Below are 19325 nucleotides of genomic sequence, written 5' to 3' on the forward strand. Positions count from 1 at the left end.
ATCTAGTGAGGTAAGATATATTAACTGATACTCAAGGGCTAAAAAACAATAATAGAACTTAGCATTTTAATCTCCTACCTTTCCCTAGAGTTTCAAAGCAACTTTTTGGATTCATTATAAGTAGACATTTAGAATGTCAGCTTCCAGCAATACGTACTCTGTGGTTACAAGTCCCCTGTTTTATATTGGGAACATAAGTATAAAGGGTAAAATATAATGGCATTTTAAATAAAGAACTGAAGAGACATACCCAAATGCCAGAAATGACCAAAATGCTAAAAATCAGGATAGGTGGGTATATTAGGCCGTTCTTTCATTGCTATGAAGAAATACCTGAGACTGGGTAACTTATAAAGAAAGAGATTTAATTGGCCCATGGTTCTGCAGGCTATATAGGAAGTATACTAGCTTCTGCTTCTAGGGAGACCTCAGGAAACTTAGAATCATGACGGAGGGCAAAGGGGAAGCAGGCTTGTCTTACATGGTCAGAGCAGGAGAGTGGGGAGATACCACACATATTTTAACTACCAGATCTCACAAGAACTCACTCACAATACAGTATCAAGGAGGGGCTTTGCTAAGCCATTTATGAAAGCTCTGACCCCATGATCCAGTCACCTCCCATTAGGCCCCACCTCCAACATTGGAGATTGCAACTGAACGTGAGATTTGGATGGGGACATAGATCCACACCATATCAGTGAGCCAGTGATCAACTTATGTTTGGCAGGCAGGACAAGTATGCTCTGTAGTGGATTAGTTCTCATGATTCCTAACACCTGAAGCAGCTCTTAATTCCTTCTTATTTGATTTTTTTTTTTCTTATTGACATACCCTCTTGGTCACATCCTATTTCTAGCTTCCTGAATCAGAAGATATAAAACACAAGCAGAAACTTAAAATTGTAGTATGTACATTTGTCCACGTGTGTGTGCCATTTTCCCTGCTCCATGTTGCTACTAATCTCCTCTGTCCTCATCAATTCCTGTCTTTCTCAAATAGTAGTCTCTCAGTCTTCATTTGTGTGTAGATTTCTTGATTCCACTGTTGAACTGAAAGTTCAAATGAGTTTGGATAGACAATTATTTTTTCCTAAGCAGCCTGAGGATAGTATTTCTTATTCACAGTCTCTCTTGTTACTAATGAAAAGCCTCTTAATTATCTTCCTTTCACGGCACTTCTCATCCTGGTTGTTTTCTCGTTGTCTTCAGCACTCTCCAGTTTCACTAAACTGGGTCTAAAATGTGTTTGATTTTGATTTTATATTCTGTCCAAGGGCTTGGTTTCTTTCATACATTTCTTAAAAATGTATGTCTTTATCTTAGTCATTTTCTTGTAGAATATTATACTTCCCCTACTTTCTCTCTTCTCAGCTCAGGAACTCCTGCCAAATGTGTTTGAATTTTTAATTCTAACCTCCATGGCTGATAACCAGCATTGTATGTTTTAAGACAAAAATGCCTACCCTACACCAAAGGGAGATTCCTAATTTGTTCTTTTTGAGTTATTTTTCATGCTGTGTTTATCTATAACTACTTTTTTGGTGTTGCTTAGATACTAGAGTCAGTGGTGATGTTAATTTTAGCCTCAAAAAATGTAGAATGATCTGTGGACATGGACAGTGTCACAGTTACAGGCACAGAAAGCATTGTGAGGTTTTCAAATAGGCAAATATTTACATATGTATATGGTTATTTAAAAATGTATTTCTTATGTCAATCCATGACTTGCCTATGTCACAATGGAATCTGGTGTAGGTTTTATTTCTTGACAGAAAGAAAGATTCTATCCTCATAGTGTTGAGTCTTTTGCAAGGACCTATGGATATAGGTGGTACCTACATGGGAACACATTGCCTAATACCACCCAGAATGGGTAGCAAAGTTCATAGTAAAGTTTCCACTATGAGTGGCAGGTGGCGGGCTCTTCTGAGAAAGAACCTTCTAGATGCATATTGTGGGGAGCAGGTATGGGATAACCACTTGGAGTCTTCCTCATCCTCCTTGGATAATAAGTGGGTTCCTGAAGTCTGCATCTTCTTTGCTTTCTATTTCCTCTAGAAAGTTGTATAAAGAAATGTAGACATATTGTATATTACAGAGGAAGGCAGACTTCAGCTCAATTTTGAGGTAGAGAAAAGGGAGTGTTCATTTATGTGTCTGAACTGTAAGCATCCATAGAGAGAAGATTCCTCCTCCTGAGAACCCAACCTGCACCTTAATCAATTACCATTCTTGCCTTCACGTGCTGGCACTTCAGCAGCTTTGGTTCAGATTTTGACAATGACAGGGGATGTCATAGAAGAGGTGTGATTGGGTTCCCTGACTGGGATTTATTGTACAGCAGATTTTGTTTTATTTTGCAGGGAGAGAAGTAGCAAGGACTCTACCTACCTTGAAGGGGCAAATCCTCTTGGGGAAATTAGGAAGTGTTATGCTTGGGAGCCTCCTTCAGGAGTGGCAGTTCTCTCTGCTGCTTCTTCACTTCCCCGGGACAAACAAAATTTTCTTTGAGGCTGCCCAGGGACCTGTCTGGACACTCACCTTATGTCCGTTTCTCCTGAAATCTGCCAGGAAATCTGGCCCAGGCTGCCTCCTGGGACCCAGAGGCCTCTCTACCCTTCCTCCTCCAGGCCCTGTGGAGTTGTTCTATTCTCGGTGGTGGGGGCTGGGGGGTGTAACACCCCTCACTCTCCCCCTGCTTCTCCAGCATGCTGTTCTTGGTCTCCTTCTTTACTACTTCAGCACCCATCCCCCAGCTCCCCTCTCTTTACCTCCTCCACAAACCCTTTGGGTGCTCTAAGACCTCAGAGCAAAAGAGTCAGAAAAAAAAGGACAGTTTTTTATTTTTCTGCTTCCACCTGCCATGTAGCTTCCCTGAGGTATCACAGTGCGTATAAAAAATGTTTTCTAGGCCGGGTGCGGTGTCTCACGGCTGTAATCCCAGCACTTAGGGAGGCTGAGGTGGGCAGATCACCTGAGGTCAGGAGTTTGAGACCAGCCTGGCTAACATGGTGAAACCTCATCTCTACCAAAAATACAAAAATTAGCCGGGCTTGGTGACACACACCTGTAGTCCCAGCTACTAGGGAGGCTGAGGTGGGAGGATCCCTTGAACCTGGGAGACAGAGGTTACAATGAACTGATTGTACCACTGCACTCCAGCCTGGGTGACAGAGTGAGATTCTGTCTCAAAAAAAAAAAAAAAAAAAGAATGTTATCTAATGAGGTTGATCATCAAAAATTTAAAAACCCCTCAAATTGTATAAACATTATATATTATTTCTGTAGGTGGTGTGTATGTGTGTGTGCACGTGTGTGTGTACGTGTGTGTAGAGAGTACATGTGTTAAAAGAAATGATGCCTTCCATTTACACTATGGTAATGGTATGGGATAGGATGGCAATGGTGTGCTTATCCCCCAACATTTGCATTAAAATGAAATTTTGATCCATGCAGTTGCTCAATTCATTTTCTTAAAGAGGCCACACCTGATCCAATAATATCAATACTACGATAAATATCTCTGAAATGACACAGGGAGAACCTGGTTAGTAGGTGAGAGAAACATCACAATTTCCAGTAACTCACAGTTACTTTTACATCAACCAAATTAAGGAGAAATAGCAGTTATGAGTGAAAATGAAGAGATATAATTAGAAAGGCTTTTATCCCTGTGCTTTCTCATGCCCTGCAATTGGCCATACCTGGGTGCTACCGTTTGTAGGAATGCATGTAACATTGTTTCCAATGACATTCTGGCTTAAGGGAAGGAATGGAATACTAGCAATTTGTCAACAGAGTTAGCCTTTGAGATTTCTACTTCTACAAACTGGAGCCCTGATTGGCACCTGAACTTTAGAAGGTTTATTTAATGCTACAGAACCTCAGCATTTTCAGGTTACCCTTCAATTCAGAAGTGTTGTGTATATTTTCTCCAGTGATCTATTGCTCACCTCTGCTTAGCCTCTGAATCCTCTTGCTCTTGAGGTTAGCTTCTCCTAGCATGTTTCTGTAAATCTAGGCATGTGTGCTATACCTGGAAGCCTGGACGTAGGTTGGCTGAGACCGTGCCTACGCTCTGGCTTTCCTGGCAATGACGTCTTTACTCTACACCTGCTCCTGGCTGTTTCACTCACTTCCACCTTTACAAACTTAGATCTATTTTGTCACCACCTAGAAGCTTCTGGTTCCAATAACAAATGTTCGAAGATGCCCTCTCCCTCTGCCCATTCCTCTTTCTGTCATTCATACCCCCTTCCTCCATTGCCATCTGGAGTTTCTGGGTTCTATCATGACACTTGCAAAATGCCTCTGCTGCCCCAATGTATAAATAACACTAATTTGTCATTTGAATCAATGCTGCCTTGTCAGTGTTCTGATAATTAACCCATGGGCTGGCATCCCACATGTGTGTCTCTGGAATGAGAACACACGGACCCAAGTATGGTCATGATGCTTCCAGTGGGTCAAGGAGCAGAAAAATGATGCAGGAACAACTGGGATCAGACCAGCAAGCAGAATAAGAAAATAAAAATGAAACACAACTTTGTTTCATTCTTTGTGTTCCTGATTGTGGCTCAGGTGGCAAACTTGCCAACTGCATTGTTTACATACTCACAGAAGAAATGAAGGCTCCTGGTTACCTTGGAGGATGATACATGAAGAAAAAGTCTTGCAAGCTAGTGAGCAAATTGCTGTTTACAGATGATAGTGACATTTTGGCTAAGAAATAGGGTATAATTGATGTGCGTCAATTCCGGGCCTGGCCCATAAAATATTTTTCAAAATCCTCTTCTCAATCTCATTTTCTCATCTCTGCATGGCAGAAAGAGAAGACATTCAAAATGGTGGAGCCCCATGGAGAAAAGAGCTCAGATCCCTGAGTCATCACTGAAAATAATAGTCTTTGGTGGAGGTGAAGACAGATTCATTGCAAATGGACCTGGATTAGAAGTGCCTAACCTCGATTGTTCTGGGCTTATATTCTGGGTCTGAGAAACAGACAAGTAATAGAATGCTTGGTAGAGGCCATGTGCTACGAAACACTGGGGACATCTGCAGGAGAGAGAATGTGAAGGAGTAAGGGGGAGGACTGTGACCTATGATATGTGCGTCCCATAAAGGTGATAAATACTGGTGAATCAGCATAGTGTCGAGGAAAGAGAAAAACTGAAGGGAACTCTCTGAAATCCTTCAAGCTTCAGATGCTGGAGTGATGATGGCTGCGTACCAAAGGCATTGGGATAGATGGGCATGGAGGAAGCATTGGCTTTTGCCTACTGCATTTTTGACTGATGAAAATGAATGGAAAAAAGTCCTCTGCATGTGTGTTCCAGGAGACATGGTGGTGGAGGGTTTAGAGAATAGAAACCAGGCTTGCCCAAGTACAGAAATATACTGCATTATCCGTGACATTGGAGATACAAAAGAACTTTGGATTCTCATGTTTGTGTTAATTTGGCCAGAAGAAGAGGCATGTGGTCAACGTATCTTATAGGGTAGATTCAAAGGATTGAAATCCACCTTCTGGAGGGAGGATTAAAAGTCGGTGAGGCCCTACCACCTGAGACCTGTCCATAATATCCAAGGCCATGGGGATGACAATTGACAATAGGCTCGTTCTACATCTCCATAAGCAGGGTTCTCCAGAACAGACTCAGGCCATTGAAGGTGGCTTTACCAATTATTCTGCTGTAACTATGGAGAGAATGAGCAGAAGCAGGGGAGCTGAGACAAGGCAGGCAAACAGCCTCTAAAAATCTACAATTGGTGATTGGTGTGCTACTGATTAAGGTAAAGGCACAGAATTATACATCCAGGTTTCTATTACTTATAGCAGAGCCTCAGACCCAGGTTGAGAAACCACTGGCCTTAAGAAAAAAAATGGGTATTTCTGATTTCTGGATAATACTCCAACTCTACAAATTGAAGAAGTAACATACCCTCTTTGCTGAAGTTGAACGAAGGGTAAGATTTTCCTGGAAAATTGTCAGCATGCTAAGAACTTGCTTAAATCTATAAAGGAAACTAAGTTTGGCTTGGGGTGCTTGGAAAATGAGAGAGAAGGGGAATTATAAAAGAAAGAAATGAAACACATGAGTATTATGGGTTAGCATGATAAGTTGACTGTGGTCCATTCGCCCTCCTCAGGTGGGTGCATAGCGAGAAGGAAAGATGAAAACTCAGGTCAGAGAAGCACGTAACTATGCTAGTTCAATCTAACCATAACTGCTACTGCTGTTTTGGAGCCAAGGACAGCATATTCCCATTCCTTGGTCACAGAAGGCCTCTTAGAGTTGTCTCCCAGGACTAATAAATTAGAACCAGATAAACAAATGTGAGGTGATAAGAAAATAAAGGATGAAACAAACAAGAATTGAGAAACAACTCCTAATCTGTGCTTACATATACAGTCCCTAGGGTGGAGGGCAAGAAAGTCACATCCACAGTCTGATACTGTTAGGTGTGTAGTAGACACTGTCACTGAGGAACCAGCCCTGAACAAGTGTACAATTGGCCCCAATACATAGTTTGATTATATATTTTTTCACCTATCCGTCTGTGTAAAAATATATAGGGTAGAGCCTTGGCAAAGACTGCAAAGTATTTATACAATGGAGGATGGAACCTGGAGAAAAAGAAAGAAACAATACATCTAGTGCTATTTTCCCCATTCAGGGGACTAAAAACTAACTTTTATTTCTTTTCCCATTTATGTGGAGGGGGAGAAAGCTCTGCTTAAAGCTTATCTAGAACATGTTACATCACATCAATCTCCCTTACCCCAACATTTGAAAAATCACTGCTGTAGATGTGTGAAATGGATTTGTAGAAGAGTAATGTTTCATTTAGGATTTGAGAAAAATGTATTTGATCCTATGGGAGGTACTCTGATGAGCAATTTAAGAGACTAACATTAGTGAGTAGGCTAACAGCGTCTTGAAACAGGGACACCAATACAAAGTTGTTTAATTGGGGTCAGTGCGCAGGAAACAGACCTTAAGAGGGTTCCCATTAGTGAAAGAGTATGATAGCTTGTCATGTTAGGAACTGCCTGTAATGCAAGACGGTATGAAAGGTTGGAGAAATTAAGTGGAAAAGACCAAGATTCTTACTGATCAGGACAGCTTTGGTCCAAAGGCACCTGTCTCATTAGTAGTAGAAATAGGAATTAAAATTGGAACTAACAACAAATTTGTGTTTCATGTGATAAAGCATGTGAATATTTGAGTAAATGAAACGCTTCTAATTTACTTATTTACATATTGAGCCATGTATTCACTGTCATCATCGGCCTCATCGTCATCATCATGATCATGCTTTCTATGTATTCAGCGTCTACCAGTTTTGAAAGTATACTGGGTATGCTGGGAAGATTTTTATCCATTACTTCATTAATCTTAACAACAACTCTGGTAGACATAACTAATGCTCAGAAATATCTTGGTTTTTTTTTCCTGTCACATGGAAGACTGCAATTCCTAGACTCCCTGTGGTTGGATGTAGCCATTTACTTTGTTCCAGCCATTGGACATGGAAGAGGATTGATGTGCACCACCTTCAGGCTAAAGCACTCAATTAATTGCCAGTGCAAGACTCTCCACTCCAAGCTTGTCCAACCTGTGGCTTGTGGGCCTCATGTGGCCCAGGATAGCTTTGAATGCAGCCCAACACAAAATTGTAAACTTTCTTAAATCATTATGAGTTTTTTCTGCAATTTTTTTTTTTTTAGCTCATCAGCTATCGTTAGTGTATTTTATGTGTGGCCCAAGACAATTCTTCTTCCAATGTGGCCCATGGAAGCCAAAAGATTGGACACCCCTGTTCTACTCCATCTTCTCCTGGACATCTAAAAGGAAGCATTGTATTGAGATAGTAGAGTCAAAATTATTAGGTATCTTGGATCCCTGAAGCCTTCTGGTCCCACAGAAGACTTTTCATGAATAAGAAATAAAATTTTATTGTGTAAAGCCACTGAGTGAAGGATTGTTTGTTACCATAGCATAACCTAACCTCTCCTTACTCTGCAAAGAATATCTGCTTATTAGTTGCATTTTACTGAGAAAACTGAGGCTTGGAACAGTAACATACCTTAAGCTGGTATTGCACATTCAGTTCAGCTGGAGTATAAGCCTGTCTGTTTCTGTCTCTACAACTGGATGATAGTAAAACAGTTTGAACAATGTAACCAGCTAACTGGGTTCTACTAGACTGACAGTACTATAGAGGAATAGTAGCATAGAAAGGTAAATTGGAAATACTTTGGGGGTATAAATGGGACATTTTTTGAAGAAGAAATGCTTGAGATTTTTTATGGTGACCTACAAAGATACCGGCACAGAGGACTTGGGGACCTTCTTTTTGGAAGTGACTTAGCCTTGTCTAGACATTTACCTGTATCTGTGTCCATATTTTAGATAATTTTTTTTGCACAAGTTATTTAGAAGTTTAAAAAGATCTCTGCTGCTAAGTAAGAAATGCAGAATAAGATAAACAACAAAAGAGGCTTTGCTTTGGCCTGACAGAAACACTGGCTGGTTCATTCATGCTACACTTGGAAAACATTAGGAAAAACTAAGCCATTATTACCTGTGGCAAAACACTTTGCTGTGGATGGACGCACTGCTAATGACCTCCCAGCAGGAAGTATGACTCCGAAAGCACTTCTCCGTTTCCAATGCAGGGTGACTGGGGTGTTTTTCTACATCCTGATTAGTGCTTTAGAATCTCTGTGGTGCTTTCTGAGAGCAGAGTGGGTCTCTATTTTGTTAAATGTTGCAAGGATGGATGATTGACAATCATGGATCAAATAAGCACTCGGTAATCCATCAGAGGAAAGACTCTGTGAGAAAAAATAGATGACAAACTACCTTCAAATATGTAGTTTGCATACTTTAACATTTATTTCATCAGGATGGTTGCCTTATTGCGACATACCATGTTTTTCCATTTCCTCCCTTCAGAATGACTAGCAGAACTTGCAGCTCTTCCTCCTTCAAGACCAGCTGTCAGTGTGAGATAGGGATTAAGGCAGGGCATTTTTCATAATGAGACTGTAAATCTCTTGGTGGAGACGATTTGACCTTACTCACCTCTGTACGCCCAGATTCCAGCCTAATACGTGGCACACAGTAGGTTCTCAGCCAACGCTGGGGGAGAGCATGAGGACAGCAGAAGCTTCTGAATGCAGATCAAATGGAAAATAAGCTCGCTGATACCCTGTCATTTTTGGTGTTTCAAATGTGAATTCTTGTTTATAGACTAGTAAAGAAAATACATAATCATAATTTTTAAAACAGAATATGAAAAGACTAAGTCAGCTGGTAGATTCCAAAGTAGAACACAAGTGTCTTAACCTCTAGCCGTGTTACCGTGTGATGCTGCCTGGAGGAGGCAAACTTTAGGGTGGGAGTAGAACCAGGTGGTGGATTTCTGGGTCCCTGCCCTCTCTGGATGGCTTTCTGGTCTCTCAACCTGCCTGAGTCAAGTCGTCCAAGCTCCTTCAGGAAAGTGTTAGGGAAGCAATGTGTTTCCACGCCAGGTTTCCTAAGGATTATGAGAAGCTGGCTTTAATACTTTTTAATAGTAAAATTTAATTAAACTAAATGTACCTCCGGGAAGAATAATGTATGCAAACTTATCACAAAATCAAGGACCATGGTGAGAAAAAGTGAGAGCTTAATGTGGATGAATTCCAAAATATTTGGCTTAAGCAACAAAACCAATTTATTCTATATTTCCCCTTAATATGTTGTGTGGATCTTTTAACAGTTGGTTGTTTAATAATAGTAATCTTCAAGCTTATTTCTCGGATCGGCATGCATGTGACAGTCCTTCATTCTCAGTAAACACTGTGTGATACAATCAGCCTGCCGCAGATGCTCCTTATTCTATTACTGCGGCATAATCATTTGGGGAAATCTGTGAAACTAATGCAAAATCTCACAAAGCTATTCAGAAATATGGATTGAAAATGGAAGACTGGAAAAATAGCTTGTCACAGCCCATTAGCGACTACACACTGCGATTTAAGAAACTATTTTTCAAACGTTTCCATTTTGCACATTGCTCAAAAACAAAAAAAATTCTACCTTGTTTGTTCCTGAAGAACAATGGGAACATCTATCATAGGATGTTAAGGCAGATTTACCAGGAAAATATTCACATTTCCATTGGAATAAAATATGTGGACTTGATTTAAGATTAGCATATGCATTTTTCTCAAAGATAAACACTATTTCTGGTGTTTGTTTTTATTGTGAACAGAGGACAATAATGTAATACAATTTAGTGGTATGATTTTGTTGATCTTGATGAGCAAGATTCTATACTTATGGATTGGCCAGCATTTTATCAGACTGGCTATTAATTCTTCTATTTCCCCTCTTTCTTCATTGTTTAATAAAAATTTATTACAAATCTTGCCTATCTTCAACCTGCTCTAACCTGGGTGTCTTTCTCTAATCATTCATCTCTCTTTCCAGAAAGAATCTTTTCTATTTTACTTCATAATCAATGACTTTTGGTTTTTCATTTGGGCACATTATTCCCCCTACTGAGATGCCAGCAATTTTGCTGGGTTTTTCTCAATTCCTTGTTGAGAAAACAATAGTTCTCCCCACCCCCCATACTCCAGGGAGGAAAAGAAGTAATAGTTACTGTGAACCTATTCCTATATCCTGAGCCTTCTACTGGGAGCTATCATGACAATTTCCTATATTTTATAGGTTGAAAACTGACAGTAAGAGGTGTTAAACAACTTTTCTAAGGTTATACATTGAGTATATTGCAGAGTTTGCATTCAAAGAAAGCCATGTTATTCTGACACTCAAACTCCTGGTCTTTCCGCTCTTGCATGGTATTCTAGAATTAACTACTCACTACACTAGGCAGAGACAGCATAAGCATGGGCTACAGTCAGAGGGACCAGGGAACTACATTTCACTCTGCCACTTACTGCCTTAGCAACTTACTTAGTTTTCTAGTGAAAATGATACTTAGCTTTCCAATTTAAAATAAAAACCTAGCAGATAATGTAGCACAATGCTTACGTCTGAGTAAAAAGCAGAAAAAGGTATTATTATCATTATTACTCCAAGAAGAGTAGTTGCATATTTATCCTGGAAAAGAGCTATAAATTATTTAATTATTTTCCTTGATTTGACTATTTCTTTCGAGGTCAAAATTTCTGCCCTCCAAGTTCCTGCCCCCTGCACCTTTCCCCAGGTGGCTTGTACATAATGGAAGGTAAGCACTTACAAGACTTAGAGGACCCACAGGCTTAGACCTCTAAGTTAGTTACACTGCCCATGAGAGTAAGGAGACACGCTTTCTGCTGTCTTCCCAGTTTCAGGGAAAGGTGTAAGTGCTGCATTTGGGCTATATTACCTGAAAGACCTTGTTTCACCTGCAGGGAAAGGATGGCCAGTAATACTCAACATCAGCAGTAGACCCAAATGTGTAGGGCAGATGTATAGAGAAGAGATCAATAACCTTGATCTTTGCTGCTGGGGGACCACCCAGTCATGGATACGAAGAGGCTGCTCTTTTCCATAATGTTTCTTTGGAGGCTGACTCTGTAGACTTTCTAAAGCACACTGAAACTTGTAATTCTCTCAAATATCCATTTCTATTGGTATATTCACAAATAATTATAAAATCTTAAGCAGAGATTCATGAAATTTATGGGAAGCACATAAAAATGAAAGAAAATGGCTGGGCACGGTGGCTCACGCCTGTAATCCCAGCACTTTGGGAGGCCGAGGTGGGCAGATCACAAGGTCAGGAGATCGAGACGATCCTGGCTAACCCGGTGAAACCCCGTCTCTACTGAAAATACAAAAAAATTAGCTGGGCGTGGTGGCGGGGGCCTGTAGTCCCAGCTACTCGGGAGACTGAGGCAGGAGAATGGCATGAACATGGGAGGCGGAGCTTGCAGTGAGCCGAGATCACGCCACTGCACTCCAGCCTGGGTGACAGAGCGAGACTCCGTCTCAAAAAAAGAAAAAAAAAAAAAGAAAATATAACGTTCAGGGTTCTAAAGTGCAAACTTTCCAAAGAGGTTCTCCCTGCCTGTATATTTAGGAATGTCTTCTGAATTCTGCTTTGGGGGAGGAGACGGGTGCCTCAATTCCTTTTTCCAAGCCCTTAACCAGAGGATTGCTGAATGGGACTAAGTGGACATTCCGGGTGTGCTATGAGTCAGGAGGATTCTGGTTTGATTGATGACATTTACAGTCTACGTCTATACTGGAACTTTCTGATATCTCCTTTGGTACTTATTCATAAAAATATTCCTTTATTTTATGGGTTTTGTTTGTTTGTTTGTTTGAGATGGAGTCTCCCTCTATCACCCAGGCTAGAGTGCAAGGCCGCGATCTCGGCTCACTTCAACCTCCACCGCCTGGGTTCAAGCGATTCTCCTGCCTTAGCCTCCAGAGTAGCTGAGATTACAGGTGCATGCCACCACACCCAGCTAATTTTTGTATTTTTAGTAGAGATGGAGTTTTGCCATGTTGGCCAGGCTGGTCTGGAACTCCTGACCTCAGATTATCCACCTGCCTCGGCCTCCCAAAGTGCTGGGATTACAGGCATGAGCCATTGCTCCTGACCTATTTTATGTTTTTTTAAAAATGAGCTTGTGTGTAAAGATAATGAGTGCTGTGATTATCATAAAAGAAAATATGCATAAAGAGTTAAAAAGCCTGAAAATTTTCTGAGAGCTTCTACACACCCTTCTCCCTTCTCCTGCCACTCTCCTCTATGCAGGGCTGGGGTGATGAACCCATTTGTCGTCAGCCCTCTGGGATGCTTTAGTGTCACCATTGGTTTTGTTTTGAAAGAACACACCAGGGAAAGGGAAAGCTGTTTGCTGAAATTTAGGGGAGGCTCTGAAGACTATACTCATCTCCACCTTATCTTCAACCCAAATTGTCTGCCTTGTTCACATTTCATTAGCACTAATTTCTAGAGGGCCTATCTAGTGAGTTAGATATTGTGTTCCCAAATGTCCACTGTACATATGCAGGCATCCTTAGAAGGATGACACAATAATCTACCATGAGCCTTCCATCAGGGCATGAACACAGATTTTATGGCATCAGGCAACCCATTGAGAACACAGGTGAGGTGCATGAGGCAAGGAAGCCTCACTGAGGAACAAAATTAGGTTTTCCAGACTGCGGACTTTGCGAAGAAGGAGGAAAATGAGGTAGGAATGATTTGCAGATCCATTTGTGTCTGGGGAGGCTGCCTATGGGGGTAAGGTAGGAGGGGGAACGTGAGGGTGTCAGATGGGACAGTGGAATGAGAACCCAAAGACACATTTTATGTACTAAGATATTATAGAACATTTTGAAGTGTGAGGGAGCCCAGGTTCTCTCTTTAAAACTCCTTTATGATGAGTCTGTTCAAGGAGGCCTCAATGTTCCTCTCAGCTTTTCTAAACTTTAGACGGTTCTTCATGCCTCTAGGATCCTTGCCTTCCTTTTTTTAAATAAGTATTTACTTTTAAAAAATTGCAATTTTAAATTCTTCCTCTATGTCTTTGAGTTGAAAATCTTATTAAAAGCTTCTTGCACGTTTTGCAACTCAGAACTGTCTTTCTCAAGGATCTGGGAGTCATCTCTTTGAAAAGAAATAATCAAAAAAGATAGCATCCCTATCTCCCAGTTTCTACGGGAGGATAGGAGCCTAACATTTTCCAAGTTGTAAAACTGCCTCCTGTCCTGAAGATAGGAGAAAATGTACTTTTCCATGGGGTAAGGCCAATAAGCCAACAGATGCCCTAAAATCCCTCGTCCATCTCCAGTCTTAGCTCTTAAAAGCTCTCCAGCCATTTTTTACCAGTGGAGTTAAGACTGAGTTCTGGTGCCCTTTCCATTATTGCAGCAGCCTTAAAGTCTTCCTTGTCTGTGTGATTATGTGTGCTGCATTTTTTTTAAGCCCTAAAGGAATTTGCTTTTTGATAAGAATTCATTAACAAAAAGTGGGTCTCAGGATGAATCAGTTTACAACATACAGAATTAACATTAAAATGAGATAAGCAACTTTTATAGAAATATTGACCAGAGAATGTCCTTTCAAATGTTTTTCCTCCTAGCATGACAAAAAGTTTTAATTTGTAAAAATTATGTTATGTTTGCTCCTAATGTTTTAAGAACATATTAATTGCATAAACTATACTCCTATATAAACATCTTAAGAATATTTATTTCATAAGATTGACATTAACTGTTCAGTTCCTCTGTTTCTGCAAACATGATGTTAGTTCACATGCAGTTTTATTTGATGTTACACAACATATATATCAATTGTCACTTTCTTTTCATGTTTCTTTTCTTTTCCTTTTTTTCCAGCTTTATTTTGGTATAACTGACAAACATTGTATATATTTATAGTGTACTATGTGATGATGCTTTGACACATGCAGACATTGTGAGAGGACTGCCATGATCAAGCTAATTAACATTGCCTTCACCTCACAGAGTTATCATTTTTTTGCAAAATTTTACAACATTATTGCAATCTTTGCTTTGACAGTCCAGTGAAAATGCTGGCCCTTGTTTCTTACACACTTTCTTGGACAACAAAAAGTGCTAAACTTACCAGCTGCCTTAGGTTTACCACAGGCCTTCCATGGAAATGAGTCCTGGGGTGGAAATGGTCCCCTTCTGAGGGAGCGTGCTAAAACCACAAACCTCACTCCTTCATTAAAACAAAGCCAAACAAAATTCACACAACTGCGTTTTTAACCTGTGTTTGCATAACAATGAGTTTCATTCTTCACTCTGCCTAATTTATTCCCCATAGTGATTCGCCTCAGGCCCCTAGTCCTTGCTCACTCTAATAAATCCAGTGGCTAAAGACAAAGCTTAGTGCTTTTTTAGAATTAGTAACAAAATGCTAACTGTGGTTCTTCTGTAGAGGCCCTGTTTTATAGGGAAATGAGACAACTAGACAAAGCCCTGGACACTTTCCTTATGGAACTTTGTGACTTAGTTAAATTACCATCCCCAAAGCCTTCCAGGTTAGCAATAATTAGACAGCAACTAAGTGACCCCACCATGATAGCTTCTTTGCATAATAATCTAATGCCTGAAACACTCATAGGAATAATGTATTGTTATCTCTGCTTTGCAGATAAGATAGGGTAGAGAGGTTACCCATTATACTCCAGATTTCACAAGTAAAAAAGCTGGCAGATCTCTATTTCAAAATTCATTTCAGGTGGCTTCAAAATCCGTGAATTTTATATGCCTTGTGCTATTTTCTTACCTGTAAAATTGACAGAATAATACTTGATGTGTAAGTTACATTTCAAGCTTGGAATTCTCAGAGATGTAGTCCTGAAAGAGAGTGTCTTGGACCCAGAGAAGTGTGCAGAAGCCAGACTTTTCAATGAAGGCAGTAGAAACAGTTCTCTTTTTTGAGACACTTAAAACCTTTTACCCAATGGTTCACTCAAGTGCATCTAACGGTACAGATCACTTGGTCCAACTAGAGAACAACTCTCTGCCTCTCCAGTGAGCAGATCCAGACTTTGCCTCCATGTTTCCACACATTTGTTTTCTAAACCCAGAAAATTGATATTTACTGTCAATCTGTTCTTGAGATGCTTCTAGGGTATGGCAAAGGAAATGATCCACGATGTCAGGTGTATTCCTGGCTCTGCCTGCTTTTCTTTTCTTTGACCTTCCATAAACAAGCAACTTCATTTCTCTAAGCCTTCATTTAACTTCTTAAAGAGTGGTGACAATAACACCCATCTTATGGAGATTTTCTAATAATAAGATAGAGTAGAATCTCAGAGATCCTTGAGTTCTCCAGGCTGAATGCATTATATAAAAGTAATTACTTAGTGTGAACAGCTAGGAGGCATTTCATTCTAGTCAGGGGGTGTCTCTGGTATTTGTTTTGGACAAATAAAGCAAGCTTAAAGGAAACTCGGCTATCACTTTGTTTAATGCTCTTATTTTACAGATGAAGAACATGCACAATTATGTAATATTATGAAACTGAGTTCAGTTAGGCTAACAGTCTTTCTCAAAATCCTCAATAATAAATGTTCTGTAATGTAGATATACATACAGTCTACGAAGGCAAACAGTATTTAACTTGCTTGAGGTAGTACCTACTCTTTTGTTTTATAATAAGGTTGTGTCTGTTTTCCCAAAGAAGTGCTATGAAGAGATTAATTTTAATTTTTTTAATGTCTGTAACTTAAAAATATATACATTATATGGATATAAAATCACTATAACTTTTTTGTATGAGTGCCGATAAAATCAACCAAGACTTTAATAGGACATAACTCCAAACACTTGGATTACCCCGACACTGTGTTCGCAGTGGGATAAAGCTTTACGTGGTGACACATTCTGCCTGGAATGCTGGCTCCATCTGCTTTCAATATTCCACTTATACTCAAATGTACATAAATTATATACATATATAAATTAAAAATTATGCTCATAAGTTTTAATTGCCCATTTTATACTTATTATCTATGCATCATTGGCTATCTTGCACCACTTTAGGTCTTATTTTCCTAAGTATAAAATAAGCCTACTTGATCAAGACCCTGGGGGTCTGTGTGTGTGTGTGTGTGTGTACATATGTCATCTTTTGTCCGTAGGATTACACTTCATACAAAGTAGGGTCTTAATAAATATGTGTTGTTTGATGATTGATTTGTTTTTCTTTAAATATACTTAACTCACTGACTTGTACAGCAATATTTAATGAATACCACTTTTGTGCGAGTATACAAAAAAAAGAATCATATACAAGTATACAAAAAAAAGAATCATATATCCTGATTTTCAAGACTACACAGTTTAGCTGAAGAGCTACGAATCACTTACAAATAGGTAAATGACAAAAGACAATACATGTGACTCCAGTAGAATTCAGGGAAAGATGTAGACTCCTGTGGGTACAGAATTCTTAGGGGAGATGGGATTTTCAGTGAGCACTGATTGGAACTTAGAGGAAGAACAGAAGGAAGGAGGTCATTCCAAGCTGATAGACTGACTGAGTAAAGGCTGAAGCTGGCTGATTCTGGTGGAGAATCATTTAGAAGTGATTAAATAGAAATTCTGAGAGCTTTGTGAAGTTTAGGTTGGAGACTAGATTGATTTTTCACTTAGCATATTTGTTAATTTATTGATTCACTGCAATTAAAGTTATATCTAATTAATAGCATATTGAGTTTCACTAGGCTTAATGTTATAGGACTAGAACAATGAGATGAAATAGACACTGGTGTTTTTACTAAAGAAGGTCTCATAACTGCTAGAACTTCAGTTATTATAGACTTTCTGCCATAGTGACATAAAATTTGTCAACAATGCTTTTTCACATTTTGTTTTGATTGAAAATTACTATTATATGATTCCTTATAGTGAAGGAATGGGAGGAGAAGTACCTCTCCCATGTGTTTTTCCAAAGACCTCTATGGTCTCCTCTTGCAGTGGTAAGATGGGTTTTCTTGAAATTCTTTGGCAGTTGGCAAGAAACCGAAAATCTGGATTGTTCTACCTCAAAGACTGATCTGCTCAGATCTTCTTTTCTCTGTGGCATCTTTCTCTTATTAGAGTCTTGGGACACAATTTTGCTTTTGCTTTTGGGTATTCTCAATGCAGTCTGTTAGACAGATATTAAAGTTGACAATGATGCTTCTTGTCCATGTGTATGAAGTAACTAAAAGTTTGGAGAGAACGAACAGCCAACGCCACAAAAAAAACAAAATAAGCTTTGGGTCTAAAGTATTTTGATTTCCTCCCTCCACCATCAATTTTTGAGAAGCACTTGTAACTAATTATTTTTCTTTAAAAATAGATTTATGGCCACCAGAGGGGGCATCTTCCAACAAAGAGACCAGAGTAAATAATAAAAGCTTACCTGTTAAATCTCCCAGCCTGATGTGGAGCATAATTAGCAGAGAAACCAAGCCAATTGCTGTGGGATGTTTCGCAGAACAGATGCTCTTCTTCCATCCTCTAAGATGGCTCTTCTTTTTTTGTTAAAGAGATTCTAAATCCCAATAATAGTTAAGTTTAGAGAAACACTCTGAGTGACACACCAAATATTTTAATTAACTGCTAAAGCTGGTTCAGATTAATGATCTCCTTATCCCTGTGTGGTACGCACACAGTGGTGGATTAAACCTGCCCTTAAACTAGGGTATTTTTTTTTTAGTTCTACAGCGTTTAGAGAGAAATTCCTGCTTAACATATTAGTCGTCAAAATTGTTGAGTATAATATTTGTTTTGGCACTAACTTTCTCTTTGCATTTGTGAGATGTCTGGAGGAAATTTCAGATGCTCAAGGAGAGCCAATTTATTGGTCTGTTTTGTTATGTTCAATGTAGGAAAGTTGTAGCCTCTTCAATCCTCCATTAGCCAGATTCTAGAGAGCAAGGCATGAATGATAGCAATTTAGTTATCACATTCTATTTCCAGCAGAATTGTTTGTAGTTTAGCTCAAAATATCCATCTTCTTAATTTTAACTGGTTTTGCCAGTTGCCAGTTAAACCAGATTGCAAGTGAAAATGAATATCATCAACACACTTAAATATTTCTGTGCACAGTACAAAGCAGACTGTAGATGATTATAGACTACTGGAAAATGTGTTTCCACAGAAACTTTCTTCTAAATTGCTAGGAGTGTGTTAGACTTTAAGATTACTCATAGGCATGTGCTCAAAAATTTGGTAAACTTTGAAATTTTTTCATTTTACTTTAAAAGTATATTACAAAGAAAGCAATATTCTCTAAGGCAATGAATCATCTATTCCCCTCCAGTTTAAAAATGGTACATGGAACATTTATGTTATACACAAAAATTACTTTGAATAGCTGTGTGTGATCATTTTTTTTATTTTTTTATTTTTTTTATTTTTTAAATTTATTATTACACTTTAGGTTTTAGGGTGTATTGCACAATGTGCAGGTTAGTTACATATGTATACATGTGCCATGCTGGTGCACTGCACCCACTAACTCGTCATCTAGCATTAGGTATATCTCCCAATGCTATCCCTCCCCCCTCCCCCCACCCCACAACAGTCCCCAGAGTGTGATGATCCCCTTCCTGTGTCCATGTGTTCTCATTGTTCAGTTCCCACCTATGAGTGAGAATATGCGGTGTTTGGTTTTTTGTTCTTGCGATAGTTTACTGAGAATGATGATTTCCAATTTCATCCGTGTCCCTACAAAGGACATGAACTCATCATTTTTTATGGCTGCATAGTATTCCATGGTGTATATGTGCCACATTTTCTTAATCCAGTCTATCATTGTTGGACATTTGGGTTGGTT

General features: G+C 39.3%; 1 long non-coding RNA gene across 1 annotated transcript in view; it reads left to right on the plus strand.

Moving 5' to 3' along the window:
- The first annotated feature begins 1822 nt into the window (after nt 1-1822).
- Nucleotides 1823-19325, plus strand: part of LOC134760359 (uncharacterized) — a 335124-nt gene continuing 317621 nt past the window's right edge. The window contains exon 1 of the long non-coding RNA XR_010137687.1: nt 1823-1967. This is a non-coding gene — a long non-coding RNA (uncharacterized LOC134760359). The remainder of the gene's footprint in view (nt 1968-19325) is intronic.

This window comes from Pongo abelii, chromosome 17, assembly GCF_028885655.2.
Source record: "Pongo abelii isolate AG06213 chromosome 17, NHGRI_mPonAbe1-v2.0_pri, whole genome shotgun sequence".
Classification (NCBI taxonomy): Eukaryota; Metazoa; Chordata; class Mammalia; order Primates; family Hominidae; genus Pongo; species Pongo abelii.